The 15033-nt window shown below is 41.5% G+C and overlaps 1 protein-coding gene across 3 annotated transcripts in view; it reads left to right on the top strand.

Annotated features, from left to right (window-relative positions):
- Nucleotides 1-15033, top strand: part of tou (toutatis) — a 38561-nt gene that overhangs the window by 5725 nt on the left and 17803 nt on the right. The window contains exons 1-2 of one of the 3 annotated variants that reach the window (NM_001273970.1): nucleotides 5385-5552; nucleotides 10681-10945. The exons of the other annotated variants lie outside the window; for them this stretch is intronic. The gene's annotated coding sequence lies outside the window, so the exon portion shown is untranslated. Of the gene's footprint in view, nucleotides 1-5384; nucleotides 5553-10680; nucleotides 10946-15033 lie in introns of those variants that run through there. 3 annotated transcript variants of the gene reach the window in all.

Below are 15033 nucleotides of genomic sequence, written 5' to 3'. Positions count from 1 at the left end.
GGCGGCATTTTCGTGGCCCTCGAAAGGAGATTGGTAAAGCGACAAGGACGCGGAAGAGAAAAGGGGTGGGAAAATGAGGACGAGCGGGGAAGCAGTGGGAGCGGGAAAGTCAGGATATCCTCGCCGGGCGGCGGCCTTTAACCAATGTTGTAATTATATGCTCACTAGTTGGCATATGTGTCCATGTTTCTGGCTATTTTCTCTATACAAAAACACTAGGCAACAAGGTTATTCCAAGCTTAAACATTATCTAATTTAGCCCTGGGAATGAAAATGTATTTATATTTGTGGCAGGTAATCAAGGTGTTTAAGGATAACTTGTGATCATAAGCATATGCAATAGTTTAGTTTTGTTCACTCACAGAAACATAAATTCAAAGGGTTCTCTATAATTAATGTAAAGAAATAAAGTTTATATTTATTACTATTAAAAGTACCATTTTATTTAATGTGAAGTACCAATATTTTGTTCGGTGCATCGCTGTATTGATTAAGATATTTAATAGGAAAGCAGGGCCATGTTGACCAATGTAATGCGAGGCATCTCTGTTTGCATGCAACGCGAGCTCAGAGTGGGCTCTCGTTCTGCTTCTTCCTGCTAAGAGCCACCTCCCACGCCCTTGCCCCGCCGAAACGCCCTTGCCCCGCCGAAACGCCCTTGCCCCGCGCCACTCCATCGAAATTTCTGCAGCGAAAACTTTGCAATTTCGCTTTTGTGCTCCGAAACTCATGTGCTGCTCTGGTCCGTGTGTGAGTGTTGCAAGTATCTGCAACTGTTGTATCTGTATCTGCGCAGCGAGCAGTTTCCTTGTGCCATTGTGCAAATTATACAAATGCTGAGGAGGATGCCGAGATGCTGAGAAGACGCTGGCGACGGTGGCGAGGCTGTCACCATCGCCAGCTCGCCGTCCATGCATCTGCGAGATACATTAGACAGTTTGCTGCGTGCCAAGCGGCCACATTTACAAATACAGATACAGATACATTTGCAGATGCAGATACATTTTGCTGGTACAGCTGCAGATGCGGATACACATTCTGTATCTATTTCTGTGCGGCGTATGGGAAATTGTTGTAATTTGCATGGCTCAACTTTGGATGAGCTGTCGCCGACGCTGCTCTTGCATCCGCAAAATGTACAAGTATCTGCGAGTGTATCTATGTATCTATGCTAGGTGCGTGGGCGTGGCACTCCGCCGCTGCTCATTAGATTTACTTGAGATACTTTCCACCACTCATAAAGATAACTCATCGATAAAATGTGCAGTCACATCCGATTTGTTCGCTCTGCTAATTAGAAAATAAGATTAGACGTCGTTCGGCATTCTATTTGCCTAGAAATTTCATAGCACAAAAAGCATGTCATTGTATTGAATACACAACTTGAGTCACTGGAAAGCACATGTCTTTTGCTTCATTTGATTGGGAATGGCTGAATCATTTATTGTGCGATTTAGGCATCTTGAAAATCAAATACCACACTTTCAAACTAAGCAAACTAAGCCCATTGAATTTAGTTTAAATTGTTACGCTGTAAAGCTTTGTCTAAAATTGTTCGGCTACTGAATTCAATTTGTAATGAAAATATAGGCTTAAATCGATGTGGAAAGTGATGTAATCCAAATGACACCTTATGTTTACGGAATGAATATCCTTTCAGGCATTTAAGTGCGCATACAAATACTGCCAAAGATGTTTATTTATTGCTGTGAAGGAAGTCGGCTGTCAAAAGGCTTCTGACTCAAAGATTGACTTATGCCCAAAATGAAAGTAAGCTTTTAAAGATTCTGCTGACCAGCTTGTAGTTCCCTTGCCAACCCGACAATGGAGCCCGACTAATCACAGTGAAACGTGCCTTGCTCCTACTTCTGAATGTCCTGTCCCCTGTCCCAAGTCTCGTATAAAAAGTGTGGAGACCGTGGGGACACACAATCACAATCAGCTGCAAAAAGCTGCGCCGTGCCAATTAAGCTGACTTTGAGGAACTTCGTGGTGTCCTTTTTTGTGACTTTTCTGCCTATCTCTGAAGCTCTCCCTTTTGGACCCACTCATTTTGTGGTTCTACTGATGAAAATTAACAAAAAGCTGAAACGTTGTGGGCTTTGCTTTTGGGCCCCTTGGCGCTCATTTTGTGTACAGGGCGCATTCGTTCTGGTAAACACAACCATTTGGTGCTTGCTTTATTTATTTATAATTTCTGTGTATATAAATATGGATCAGGAACCTGTTTAAAATAAAGTTCTGTTTTGTACCCATATCTTGTTTCAACTTACTTGTATTTCAGTTTAAGAACCAGTGTTATTTATTGAGAATCTACTGTGCTTTCCGCTGGCCGCAGTTCCTTTTCCTCCTGCTTCCTCTTCTTAAAAATGCTCTACTTCTTGCTCTTTCTGGCCGCGTTGTTACCCTCTCTTTTGCGCACACACATACGCGTGTGCTTAAACATTTTTTCTTCCGCACATTTTTTATGCACGTGTGTGTGTATTCTTTTGCAAACTGCAGCTTCGCTGTTGGACAGGGATGTGGCCAAAGTGGAGGGATGGGGCGTTTTGGTTAAGGGGGTTAGCGAAGTGTGCGTTGGGATGGAGATAAAGAGTCGTAAGCGGGGGGGATTTCAAAAACTTGGCCTGTGTGCTGTTGCCTCTGACTCTGGCGTTTTTCTCTGCACGACATCCCTGCTTGCGCCTCGCTTCTCGATCCCGCTCCCTTCCCTGCATCGTCCCGTCCTGCTCCCTCTGTCATTTCCTTTATTCCGCTGTCGCCCCTGCCATCAGCACCCCCTCCTCCCCCCTGTGGCACCCTCTCCTGGCCCACGGCTATGGCAGCCAGCCAGGCTGACGAGCAAGTTTGAATTGTAATCCTGGTTGTTGTAGTTGGCACACGCTCTTCGCCGCCTCTTGTCTCTCTTTCCTCCTTGTTGCTGCTGCTGCTGCAGCAAGTTTCTGCCTCCGCTGCGCTTCGTCCCCCAACCCGCTCCTTGACCCCGCTCTCCCCTTTTATCAAGCTGCGTTCGACAGCATCAGCCTCTGCTTTTGTCTGCTGCCGCCACGTCGCCGCTTCATGCACCTACTCCAGCTCCTCTTCACCCGCCTGTTGCCCCTCCTGCTCCACAAGCTCCTCTTTCTGGTTGTCCTCCTACCCCTGCCACCCCCCTCCACCTCCTTCTTAGCCTCTCCACCTTTGGCTATGTGCACGTCCTTCTTGTCGTTGCCCTTTTGCATTTCACTTCGGCTCGCAGGTCCCACAGCTTTAGCTTGAAAACATTGCGAAAAATGTGCAATATTATTGATGACGCTTGGTAAATCGATTATGTCCGAGGGGAGGGGGAAGTAGACCACTCTACGGCATATATTACATTAGTTAAATAATTATGGTTTCGTAATGCGTTTACTTGAGCAAGTGGGCATTTCCATGGAAACTTGGTTTATTCTAAGAACTTATAATTTTGCTCAAATTATTTATAGTATTGTAAATAGCTTATCAAAAAATGCGTAAATATTTATTGCAAATCAATTTCAATCTGTAAGAATAGAAAACCTTTTTATACGGAAAATCTGTGAATAAATAAATAAAGCTGTAGACCAGAAATTACGTTTTAATATTGATCCTATTATCTGGATAACTGTACAATTCGGATTTGATAGGTTCTATGATCTGATGATCTAAACGTACGCCAGAAAAAATACAGTGGTTTTCTCGAATCAAATGCCAGGTATTTAGATGTCGACTACACTAGCTTTTGCTTTTTTAATCACGCTCTAATAGCAGTTTTAGCACCTACGCCTGTTTCTGAATGAACGCGAAAGAGAGTGGGCGGGGTGAGAGCGAGAGAGATGAAACGATGGCATGGAGAATACATGCGTGTGTCTGCAATTTTCCGACTTGGCCCCCCAAACGCCTCTACCCAGCAAACACACTTTCCGCTTACAAAAACGCAATTTCACTTGACATTATTTAACAATTTGCATTGCTGCTTCCGCAACAGCTATATAAACAACAAGTACAACAACAACAGAAACAACCGCCGCAAAGTTTAGGCTGCAACAACATAGTCAACATTAACAGGACAACAAGAAGAAGACACCTTTTCATTGAGTTCACACACATACACACGTACAACTCCAGACTCATTCACCCACACAAGCAGGCATGGCGAAATTCGCTTGCTCACTTCCATTTTGCCGTTTCCTGTTACCCCTTTCCATCTTACGCCCCTCACGCCTTCTTTTGGCATCATGCATTGCTTAATTTCTCACTTGTTTCCTTTACATTAGGGTGACCCTGTTTCCGACTGGAGTTGTTTCATTCTCAGGAGTAAGCAAAGATAAGGAATTACAATGAATCAATCCTTTAATCCGTAATAGTTCGATAATCTTCTTCTTCTTTTGCTAGTTATAAGACTTTAATCTCCTAAATATACGAAACGACGGTTTAACAGTTTGAAAACCAAATCGATATGAAACGTTATTTAAAAAAGTGCGTGAAATTACCTTTTCAAAGCATTTAAAATATGATTAATTTAAAGTGCACAATGTGTTATGATTTCCAAAGCTTTAAAGCATTACAAATTATGAAATCTTAACTTTATTTCGTATGATTACATAGGATAAGGATTTACATATGTATGTATATCGCTTTACTTTAATATAGAATACACCATCTAAAACGATATGACATGTTTAATAACCGACATTGGATTGCAATCGATTTTTTTCTTCATTTTGCTAGTTTTGCTTAATATTCCAACGCCTAGAGTGGTCCTTTCACAATTTTAATTGACCCACCCTAACGTCAAGGAAGCAGTGTCATCTGATTTAGTTGTTAAAGCAATTTTAATTGCCATCACTTGAATGGACGAAGCCGGCCTGCAAGAGCAGCACAGGTTTCAGCAGTGGAAATTAAAGGCGAAGGAAAATGAAATAAAGAAATTTAAATCATACAAATGCTTTCCGTCTTTCTCTAATTTCTGTTGTTGCCCTCTCCTTTCCACTTTGGCCCCTAACAACGACACCTTCACCTGACTAACACCCGCTCCTTCACCGCTCTCTCCGCGCTCCCGTTCCCGCTCTCCCACTCACTCACTCACTCAGCCCCCGTCCATTATCCTACCCTTCCCCCTTTGCCCATGCCCTGTGGGCACGTTCGTTAAATGTTGAATAAATTTTCTCATATAATCGCAGTCGTCGCCCGTTGCTCTCTGCGGCGGCTCTCTTCCCCCGCAACCCGCACCCGCAGCACACTCAACCACACATTTTCTCCCTCTCCCAATCAGCAAACAACAACAGCAACAACGCGGTTGTCTCCGCAGCGTCGTCGGCGTCGCAGCTGGCGTCACAGTCGCTGCCGCCGATGTTGAATGTTTGATGTTGAATGTTGATGGTGTTAGTTTGGTTCGGAAACTCGTCGGTCGCGCAAGTGGAATCCCAAGCGAAAGATAATAAATCTAAAACAAATGCTTAGAAAAGTATGAAAGATATGAAAATATGAATGCGATTTCGTTGCGAAATAATTAGAAAAGTGAATGTGTGTCCAAGATTTGTGATTGTGCCAAAGTAAGATAGCAAATGCATAAAAGTAACCAATAACAAAATAAAATGTTTTAAAAAAGCCACCAAAACAGCAAAGGAAGTGCGACAGATACAGATAGAGATACACAAAGCTAAAACGGAATCCGTTTGGGCCAAGTTCTGCTGCTTCTTCTTCTTCCTCCTCCGCTGCTTCTTCTTCCATAAACGCAGCCAAGCGTGGCAGTATATATATGTGTGTGTGTGCTGTGTGTGTGTGTGTGAGCGCGCATTTTCTTTTGTCCATTCCGCCACCTTATTCTTCATGCTCTTCTTTCCGTACAGCCGCCAAAGGAGACGGCGAAAAAAAGGATTAAGAAAAAGTCAGCTTGTTGGATTATATTTATTTCGCTCCCAAAATTGATCAAAAAGGTGCCGTATTGTGATTGAAACTGATAGCTAAGGTAAAGATGCAATCGTAAGATAAAGATACTTTGAAAACTGAGATGTTCTTAAGGCAGTTGTAGAGAAAAGCCGGTTATTTAATGGAAACGACAGTTTCTTAGTTATAAGTACAATAAGATCTGAATATAAACAAACATGCTGTTTACAACAACGCCTACTACAAAAAACAAATTTTTGGTAAATATAACCGAAGTGGATTCTCCAGTTAGATGGTCAAACCACATCAAATGCACATTTTACTGATTGATTGCATCGCGGGTGTAAATATGCTGTTAGGGATTGACTTAAAATTAAAGATTAGGAAACTTTATCCAATCAAATTGGCGAAAAGTGAAATGAAGTGAAGTAACCAGTTGTTTGGGCAGAGATTCTTATAAATACATAGGTAAAATTCAACAGGAAAGTGACCAATTGGTTGGTAAATCATATGCGTTTTGGGTTTTAGCGAATATTGACCCTACGACTACTGGACGCACTTGATTAATAACCATCTTATAATTAAAACTAGAAAATGTGCAATTTGCAGTGTCGTTCAAAGATTTCTCACGATATTTGTAATTTTCAATGCAATCGTTTTTGAGCAGCGTGCAATAAGATTTATTATGACCACAATTACAGTCCGGCATTTCAACTTGCTTTTGTTGTATTTTTATGTATCAATAATTACAAAGAGCGAACGAGAGAGGGTGCGAGGAAGAGGCAGAGGCAGCAGGCAGCAGGCAGAGCAAGAGGCAACAACAACGACGACGACGCTTGGGAAACGAAATTGAAGCACACGGATGGAAATGGAATGAGAGGGAGTGCGAGTGCGAGAGCGAGTGAGAGGGGGTGATGGAGTGGGCCAGTGCGAGCGAAAGGGAGAGGGAGACGAGGGATACGTAACGGCCAGTCACAGCAGAAAGCAACAACAATAACAATTGCAACAACAGCAACGGGTGAACATTGGAGACATGTTTGTGCGGCGGCGCTCATTTATTTTATGTCTCGGCTCGGTTTTGTTGTTGTTGCTGCTGCTTTTGCGCTACTTTGGAGCTGCCTATCCTGCTCCCCCCTCCCCATCTTCCCCCAATACATAAATGCATGTGTGTGTGTGTGCATGACTCGCTTGTTACTTTGTTCTTGTTTTCTGGTTCTGTTTCATATTCTGCCGACTCAACTTGACAAACGAAACGAACTGAACTCAAACTGAAAAATGCCGCAAAATCGAGACCTTAACGGATAAAAACTGAAATACAGAGCAACTTGGCTAAGCTCGATATAAACATAATATTTAAAGTGGAACAAAACGCAAATAATGGCGGCTTAAGCGTGTCTAAGCCATAAAGTGCTAGTGGTCCACAGTTTAATGTTCTTGGATTTGTCTCGATCGTTTGTAATGTTTCATTGCTTAACGATAAAGCCGCAATCTGAATTCATGAAAAGAACTCAAACACATGTTTTGATATTGAAATTCTGCTAAAAAATGTATTTGCTAGGAATTTTAATTTGACACGCGCCTTGTTTATCTAAAAAAAAAAGCTTTAAATATAAAGCATTAGGCTTGAACACAAATTTATTGGTGTTCATGACTTTGATAAGAGGGTAACAATCGAATGTTGTGTTTTAGAGAAGTTTCACTGTGAAATCATTGAGGAATTGACAATTGACAAACATGTATTGCGTGGGCTCAATGAGCGAATGAGTGAGCTGCAGATACGACTGTGAAGTCATCTGTTCGTTATGGAAGTGGAAGCATCATTCCGGATCATCTCGACATATTAATGCTTTAACCCTTTGGTGGCGAAAACCAATTAAGGCGAGTTTTTAAAGCCTAACCACGCGCAGTGGAGCCGATGTCGGCTGAAATTCCTGTGTATTTCCCCCGTTGTGAATTGTTTCTGCGTTTTGGCCAACTTACCGGCGTCGCTGCCTCTGCTTCTGCCTCTGCCGGCGTCGCAGTTCGGTCAGGCCTCCGTTCATTGTTGTTGTTATTATTATTTTTGTTGTTTTAGCTCTCGGCCATTCCTCTCCACTGTCCACTGTCTGAATCCCATTCGTTTCTAAAATAAAATCTTTCGCTGTGTTTGGACGCGTTTTTTTTCGCATACCCTATTATCATCAGAAGTGCCATAATTTCAGTATTAAGTCATTAACGAATTATTATTAACTGCTTAATAGATTATTTTTAAACGAAGTTCAAAGAATTAAAATTTTTGAGAACTTCTTGAAAGCAAATACTTTTTAAACTAAAATCCCAAAATGGGAAATATGTTGATAAAAAAATTTTTTCTCTTGGGTACATGTTGCATTCTTTTTAGAATCCATCAGTTTTACATATATAAATTATTTTAAATATGAAATTCATCATACTGTACTTGAAAAGTAAATATAAACTGGCTGCGTAGTCTTTTAAGCATTAAAGTGTATAACATTTTCGGCTTAACGCAGTTTGACCATCTTTATGGTATTTTTTTTTCGTGCTGTTGCGGATTTGTGATTTCGATATTTAGTTGGATTTCTGTCTGTCCCCCTCCCATTCGGTCCCCTTTGCACCCGTTCCGCCCGCGCCCGCTTGTCCATCTGTCAAGTTTTGTTTCGTCTGTTGTTTTGCCGTCGGTTTCGCTTCGCTCCTCGCTGATTGCTCTGTGCCCCGTCCAGCTTCTCCGCCCCTCTTTGCTGGCCTCTTTTTCCGTCCCCCGCACCATCACTCTTTAACGCTACCCCCTCTTTCGTTTGTTTTTGGGTGTACGCCATCGTCTCTGCAGCGTGTTTCTTTTCATATTATTTAATTTATTTCGTTGGTTTTCATTGTGGCCATGCTCGTTGTTGCCCCTGCCGCTGCCCCCTCCCCAACCTCATCCGCATCGTACTTCGCCTGACCCTCCTCCCGTTCATCGCCCTCTCCCTCTTACACGGCTCTTCCTCGTTCTGGGTTCATCTGTATCTACAATTCGTCATGTCGTTTGTACCTTTTTCTCCGCTGTTCAGCTTCATCATCATCCCTTCAACGGATTTTTGAGGCATTTCAGTGATGAATTTGTTTTCTTGTTTAATTTTAGTCATTTGCCCAGCACCCTAGCACCACCACAAATGTAATTCTAAACACACACACACGCACACCACACAAATGCACCCGAATAAATGCCCTTTGAGAAATGCATCTGCTCTTTGATCGCATTGGATTTACAGTTTTTATTTTTCCACTGTCAACGAGAGGCACTGAGAAAAATGATAGGCACGGAATGCTAGCCAACTAAAACAAAAAAGGTTTAAACCAGAATAAAAGCGATGAAATAACATAGTAAACAATCAACTGTGTACCAAAAAATTACACTTTATGCAAACTTAGCCTAACTGAATAGGCTTCGTATTTCTCACCGTATAAAGTGGTCAGTTAAAAAGCCATGGCATTTAATCACTTGGCTAAAATCGAGGGTGTGTGTGTGTGTACTCTATAGAGCAATTAATGGATTTTGCAAAACAGATTTCCAGTTTGCCGTGCGCACGATAAACAACTAAAGGTTTGTTTAGTTAACGGTAGAGCTCTGATATCATTGGGGCACTCGAAACGCATTAGAAGCAAACGCTAAAGTTCCAGGCAATCGGTTAATTAAATTACAAATGTTTTTACATTTACCAATAGGTGGAAAGCGCAAGCTGAAACCCAAACGATAACACTTGGCCAAAGAGCGATAATTTACGGTTAGGTTAGGTTCGTTCTGTTGGCTGTTGCTATCTGATTGATTGCATTGCCACAGAAATACAGTGGAGCTTCTTACGCTTGGAAACCTTATAAAACAAGAAAACATCTCAAAAAAGTGGAAAGTAAATGTGATATCGCTTATAGTTTTATAAACGAGGCGCTTGTTGTCCTAGTACTTATCTTTTATGATAGTTTTAAGCACTTGCTGAGTTTAACTTCAGCCCTTTTTATCGAGTATTCACTGTGGAAAAGTATACAGACGGCAGTGCACAGTTCTTTCGATTTAAGGCAAGTTTCGTTTGCTTTTTGTAGCCCGGATTTATTGAAGCGCAGCGCACAGACAGGCTATTCGCTTCCCTCTCGCTCGCTCGTAATATAGCCACCTCTTTCTCGACTCCTCCAACGCACTGTGACTGACTGTCAATTGTTTTCTTGGCCTCTTTGGCCCCTCCGTCTCTTTTTCGCCCAGTTTTCCGTCTCGTTCTGCCAACTGATTCAATTGAAAAATGTTGACTCTTTTCTTATTTGGTTCTTCCCATTGCTTTTTCGAATTTCGGATCGGACTCTCCGGCCGTTCATTAGCTTTCGTGGTACAGAATATTTAACCCCCTGTCAGCCGCTGGCTCTCTTTAACCCCCTGACGCCACCACCTTCTTCGGGAAGTGCTAAATGACCGACCGGCAGCTTCGAGAAGTTGACCAAAATGCTGCGAACGCCATTGTTTATATAAAGTAGTGACTCACCATCCCTTCATCTCAAACCCATTTTTTTTTATAGAAAAAAAAAAAAATAAAATAAAACAACAAAAATACAAGAGAATCCCATAGAAACACATCATTGTTGTTTGCTTGTCTGCTTAATTTCAGCAGAGTGAGGAAAAATTTTAGGAAAATACCGAAATTATAATTGTGCATCGCATTCTTCGGGATTCTTTAATTTTGTTTTCCTATAAAAGCTTTTCTTTTGAACGACGGCATCCCATAAATTTCAATAATCATTTCAAATTTATTGTGTGTTTGTGTTAACCAGCCCAAAAAAAGAGCGAAGCGGAAATGTATAGAAAAGAAAAAACCAAAGAAATTCGCAGAAATCATTAAGTTATCTATCTAACCCCTGAAAAGAGAGTGAGAATTAAGTGAAAATTAAATAGATGAATGAAAAAATGAAAGCAAAATTGAGTGGCGACAAAAGTGAATAGTTGAATAATACATACTAATAAAGGAAAGCAAATCAGCAACAAAGCGAAACTGAAAGAACTGAAAGTTTATCTTAAAGTTTTGTATTATTTCGAGAGGTGAGTTGTTCGCAAAGGGATAAAACTATGCTTAAGCATTTAAAAGCAATCTTGATTAAATGTTTTTCACGCCGATAAGTTGTACTTCAAAAGAGTAGAAAAAACTGTTATTAATTTATATACCTTATAATAATATGTCGCTTGACAGATGTAAAAGTTTTTATTTGGTTAAGAACCATTAGGTGTTTGGTATTCCCACGAGTGATATAAAATATATGTATAAAATGTATCTGAAAATTGTACATCTCTTAGTGGTACCAAGTATGCACAGTTGCTTTCCTGTTCCTCGTTGCCCATCTCACTGTATCCTTTTATCTCACCCCCGTTATTTCCAACGCGTTCAGCCTTTTGTTGGGATAATCTGATTTAAGCATTAATTAAATTGCTGTGCGGACTGACGCATGTGTGTGCGTCTATGTATCTTTTTATCCGTGTATCTATCGCCGTCACTCTGCGGCCGTGTGTACAAAATAAAACACAGATACAAAAACACATACGACTGTGTGCTGTCCATATTAGATTACGTGCAACAAGCTCTTTAATTGTATTTGCCGTCTAATGAAATCACCGCAGCGCAGAGCAACATTTAAAAGCTTTGGCCAACAAAAAGCGAATTGCGTACAGTTGTGCAACGGCGACCATTCGATTCGATTCGATTGGTTTGGATTGGATTGGATCGGATTGTAATCGCAGGCGGTACAGAGGGCCGCAGCAAAAGAATCGTTCATAAACCGCACATGTAGTTATCGAGATATTTCGGGGAAATGCCTGGCGCCAAGTGTGGGAAATCAACGGAAACATTTGTGATTCGAAGCGGGGTGGATTTGACCGGTGCTATAGAAACGGGGGTTAAAACTAATGATACTTAATTTGACACATTTACATTTTTAAGCAGACATGCATTACATATAGATTCTAATAGAATTTAGTTCCTTAGGAATTAACTATAATAGTATACTACTCCTACTACAGTTGTTCTTGACCAAAAAACACTGATTTTAACAACGTAATCAGAAAAACTATTATACCGCAATAATTCCACCAGTGCAACATCGAAAATGTAATTTAAAGACAATTCATGAGCTATTTTCGGAAACAGAGGTGTCAGAGATTTAAGTTAAGTCCTTGAAGAATCGAACATGTCCCTGATATCAGATGCTTGTCCAGTGAAGGTAGAACCGAAGGCGTAAAGGGAAGTGAAGAAGAAAATGAGTAGAAGGAGGAGGAGGAGAAGGAGGGACAGGTAGAAGCAGGTGGCTGGTATAAATTGGCAACTGCACATGGTCAACTGCACATGACTGGAAATTGCATCACGTTATCATCATTTTGCGAATGCCAAGGAGAAGCACGGGGGAAGAGAAAAGGAGAAGGAGGGATTGCACTGGCTGCAGCCACTAAATGCGCCCACTCCGCCCACCACAAGGGTGTGCGAGTGAGGGAGAGAGGGAGATGGAGAGAGACAAAATCTCCCTTACTCTTTCGCTTCCTTTTTGCACTCTTCTTCGTCTCCTGCTCTCCTTTGCTCCTCCTTGAAATTGCTCTGGCACCTTGTTGTTGTTGTTTCTTTTGTTGTTGCAAATGGCAAATACGTCAATGTTGTTGCATTCCTTTCGCCCCACGTCCTTTTACCTCCTTGCAGAGCTCTCATTCGCACAGTCGCGCCCTCTCGCTCTAATTTATGGGTCGTGCGCGCTCTCTCGTTCCACTTGGAGCTTTTGTCCCTTGTCCAATGTGCCTCCATCTCTCCCTTTCGCCCGAATCGCCTCTTTTCCACATTCACCTCTGTCCCTTTGCCACCGCATCCCCGCATCCCACATCCTGTGTCCCGTGCATTCCCCTTACTCCTGCAATCCTGCAGCAGTTACAACATCAACCACACCAATATCGCTACATAAATACCAACTACAGTCCAACCTGCCTTAGTCATAATCAATTATATTTAAGTTATGACACTTGAACTTTTTTTGAACCGCACGTATCGAGTGTGTATTATTAATATCTTATTATTATCATATTAAGATACAAAGCTCTCTAAAACTAAATAAAACAAAAATAAATAATTTAATTTTAGTTCATTTTAGGGAATCTTTACTGTAATAGAACTGCCTGCGGTTGTCATTGTTGTTGTTGTTCTAGCCTCGCTGCATAAATTCATTTGTTTGCTCCCATTGCTGTTTTTGTTGTTCATGTTGTTGTTGCTGCTGCTGCAGTTGTTGTTGTTGCTAGTTTTGTTTCGCTGCCGCTGTCGCTGCCGGCAGAGCAGCCGACGCCAGCGCTTACTTGGACTTCATTTGGTTTTGTTGTTCTTGCCATGGTTGTTGTTGTCGTTGTTGTTGCCAGCTCCGCTGCTTCTCTGCCCTTCTGCTTCGTGTTCCTTTTTCCCTGCATCTCCTTCCCGCTGGCGTTGCCATTTTCAATTTTAGTTTTGCTGTTCTGCTGATGCCGCTTCTTCGTCCCCTTGCTCTACCACCCATTCGCAATTCTCGATTCTCATTCGGCTCGTTTTACTGCCACTTCACTCTGGCTAACCCCTGCCACGCCCCCATTTCTGCACCCACCCAGCCGCACAACTCCCCCTTTTTTGCACCACCCACACGCCAAAGTTGTGTGTCCTTGCACGCTCGTTTCCTGTTCGTTTTGTTAGCCTGTTCGTCCTGTGTGCGACAACCCACGATTTCTCCGCCTCTCCTGCTTCTGCCTCACCTCCCCGCTCTGCCCATCGTTCGTTACACGCCCCGTTTCGGTTCAGAGTTTACATTTTATGTGTGTCCTTTTTTTTTTGCACAGTTTTCTTGCCCAGGCGAGAGACCCAACACCTCCCAATTTCCCAACCCTCGCCGACGGTTTTTCTCCCAAAAACTGGTTGGCAATATATCCTTTATGATAATGTATTCCAGCCCAGAGAAGTGCAAAACAAGAATAACAGAATCGGCGCAGGATTTTCGTTTCATTTCCAGTGGGCTTTCTTCTTGTTTCAAATATAATTCTCACCCTTTTGTGCCAAGGACTTCATCGGAATAATGTTTCCCATAAGTACCAGATGTTTTCCTCCTGTAAATAGTGATATTTCATTCAAAGAAATCATTTTATTGTAGGTGTTTCTAAAAATTGCATTATTGCTATGCTAGTAGAAAGGACTAATTGACTTTTGGTTAGATAGATAGTAAAATCATTAAAGAGATTGTATCAGCTTTACAACAATTTCGGGTCTCGGAAACTGTTTCATTACTGATTTTTCGTAAACCCAGCTAAGCTCACTTAGTAATTAGTTATATATAGTGGCAAACTGCGTAAATGTATTTGTTTGATGCTTGATCTTTAAGCTAAAGAGCACAGATTGAAAGTGCATCTAAATATAGTCTTAAGTACAGATTGTCTTACCTTTTTTCCAAGTACTTTCTCGCCATTTGCAACTTTGAAACTGTGTAAAGAGCTTTAAAGGTCTTTTTTTCTACACAATTTCACACATTTCGAAGCTGTGAAAATGTCTGGATTTAATAAATGTGTGGTAGATGGCTTAATTGGAGCAATTGATTAAATTAAACGATTATGCATATTTTATATTGCTGTGGGTAGATTTCACAATTTGAAGAGGCGAAAAATTTAAAGCATTTATCAGGTAAATTGCTTAAAATACTCGTTAAATGTGTCAGTAGGGATGATGGAAATGAAAGCGGAAGGATAACGGAAGGGATTAAAGTGTCCAGTGTGAGTTTCAGGCAAAATGATGAACACTTTAAATGAAATCCAAGTTTAAAAGGCAATGCCATGTGTTTTTGATTTATGAGTAGTAAGTTAGTGTTTGGTCACTATTTTTATTATATTATTTATTATAATCACTTAAAAAGAGCTCCGTAGAACGCTTAACTTAGGACCCCAAATTGACTAATACAAAATGTGTGAAAAAAAGAAAGTGGAACTTGTTGCTGCTGAAGCTGTTGCATTTTCTTCTTGCAGCACTCGATCGGCAGGCATTGCAGAGGATCGTTGAAAAGGGAGAGGGGTAAAGCAGGCGGGCCAGGGGAAACGAGACTACAGATCGCGCCAGACGATGACGCAGACGGCAGGCTTGTTGGACGCTGAAAAAA

This window comes from Drosophila melanogaster, chromosome 2R, assembly GCF_000001215.4.
Source record: "Drosophila melanogaster chromosome 2R".
In the NCBI taxonomy this organism is placed as follows: Eukaryota; Metazoa; Arthropoda; class Insecta; order Diptera; family Drosophilidae; genus Drosophila; species Drosophila melanogaster.
The sequence above is the reverse complement of the archived record's forward strand: the minus strand, read 5'-3'. Positions and strand labels throughout refer to the sequence as shown.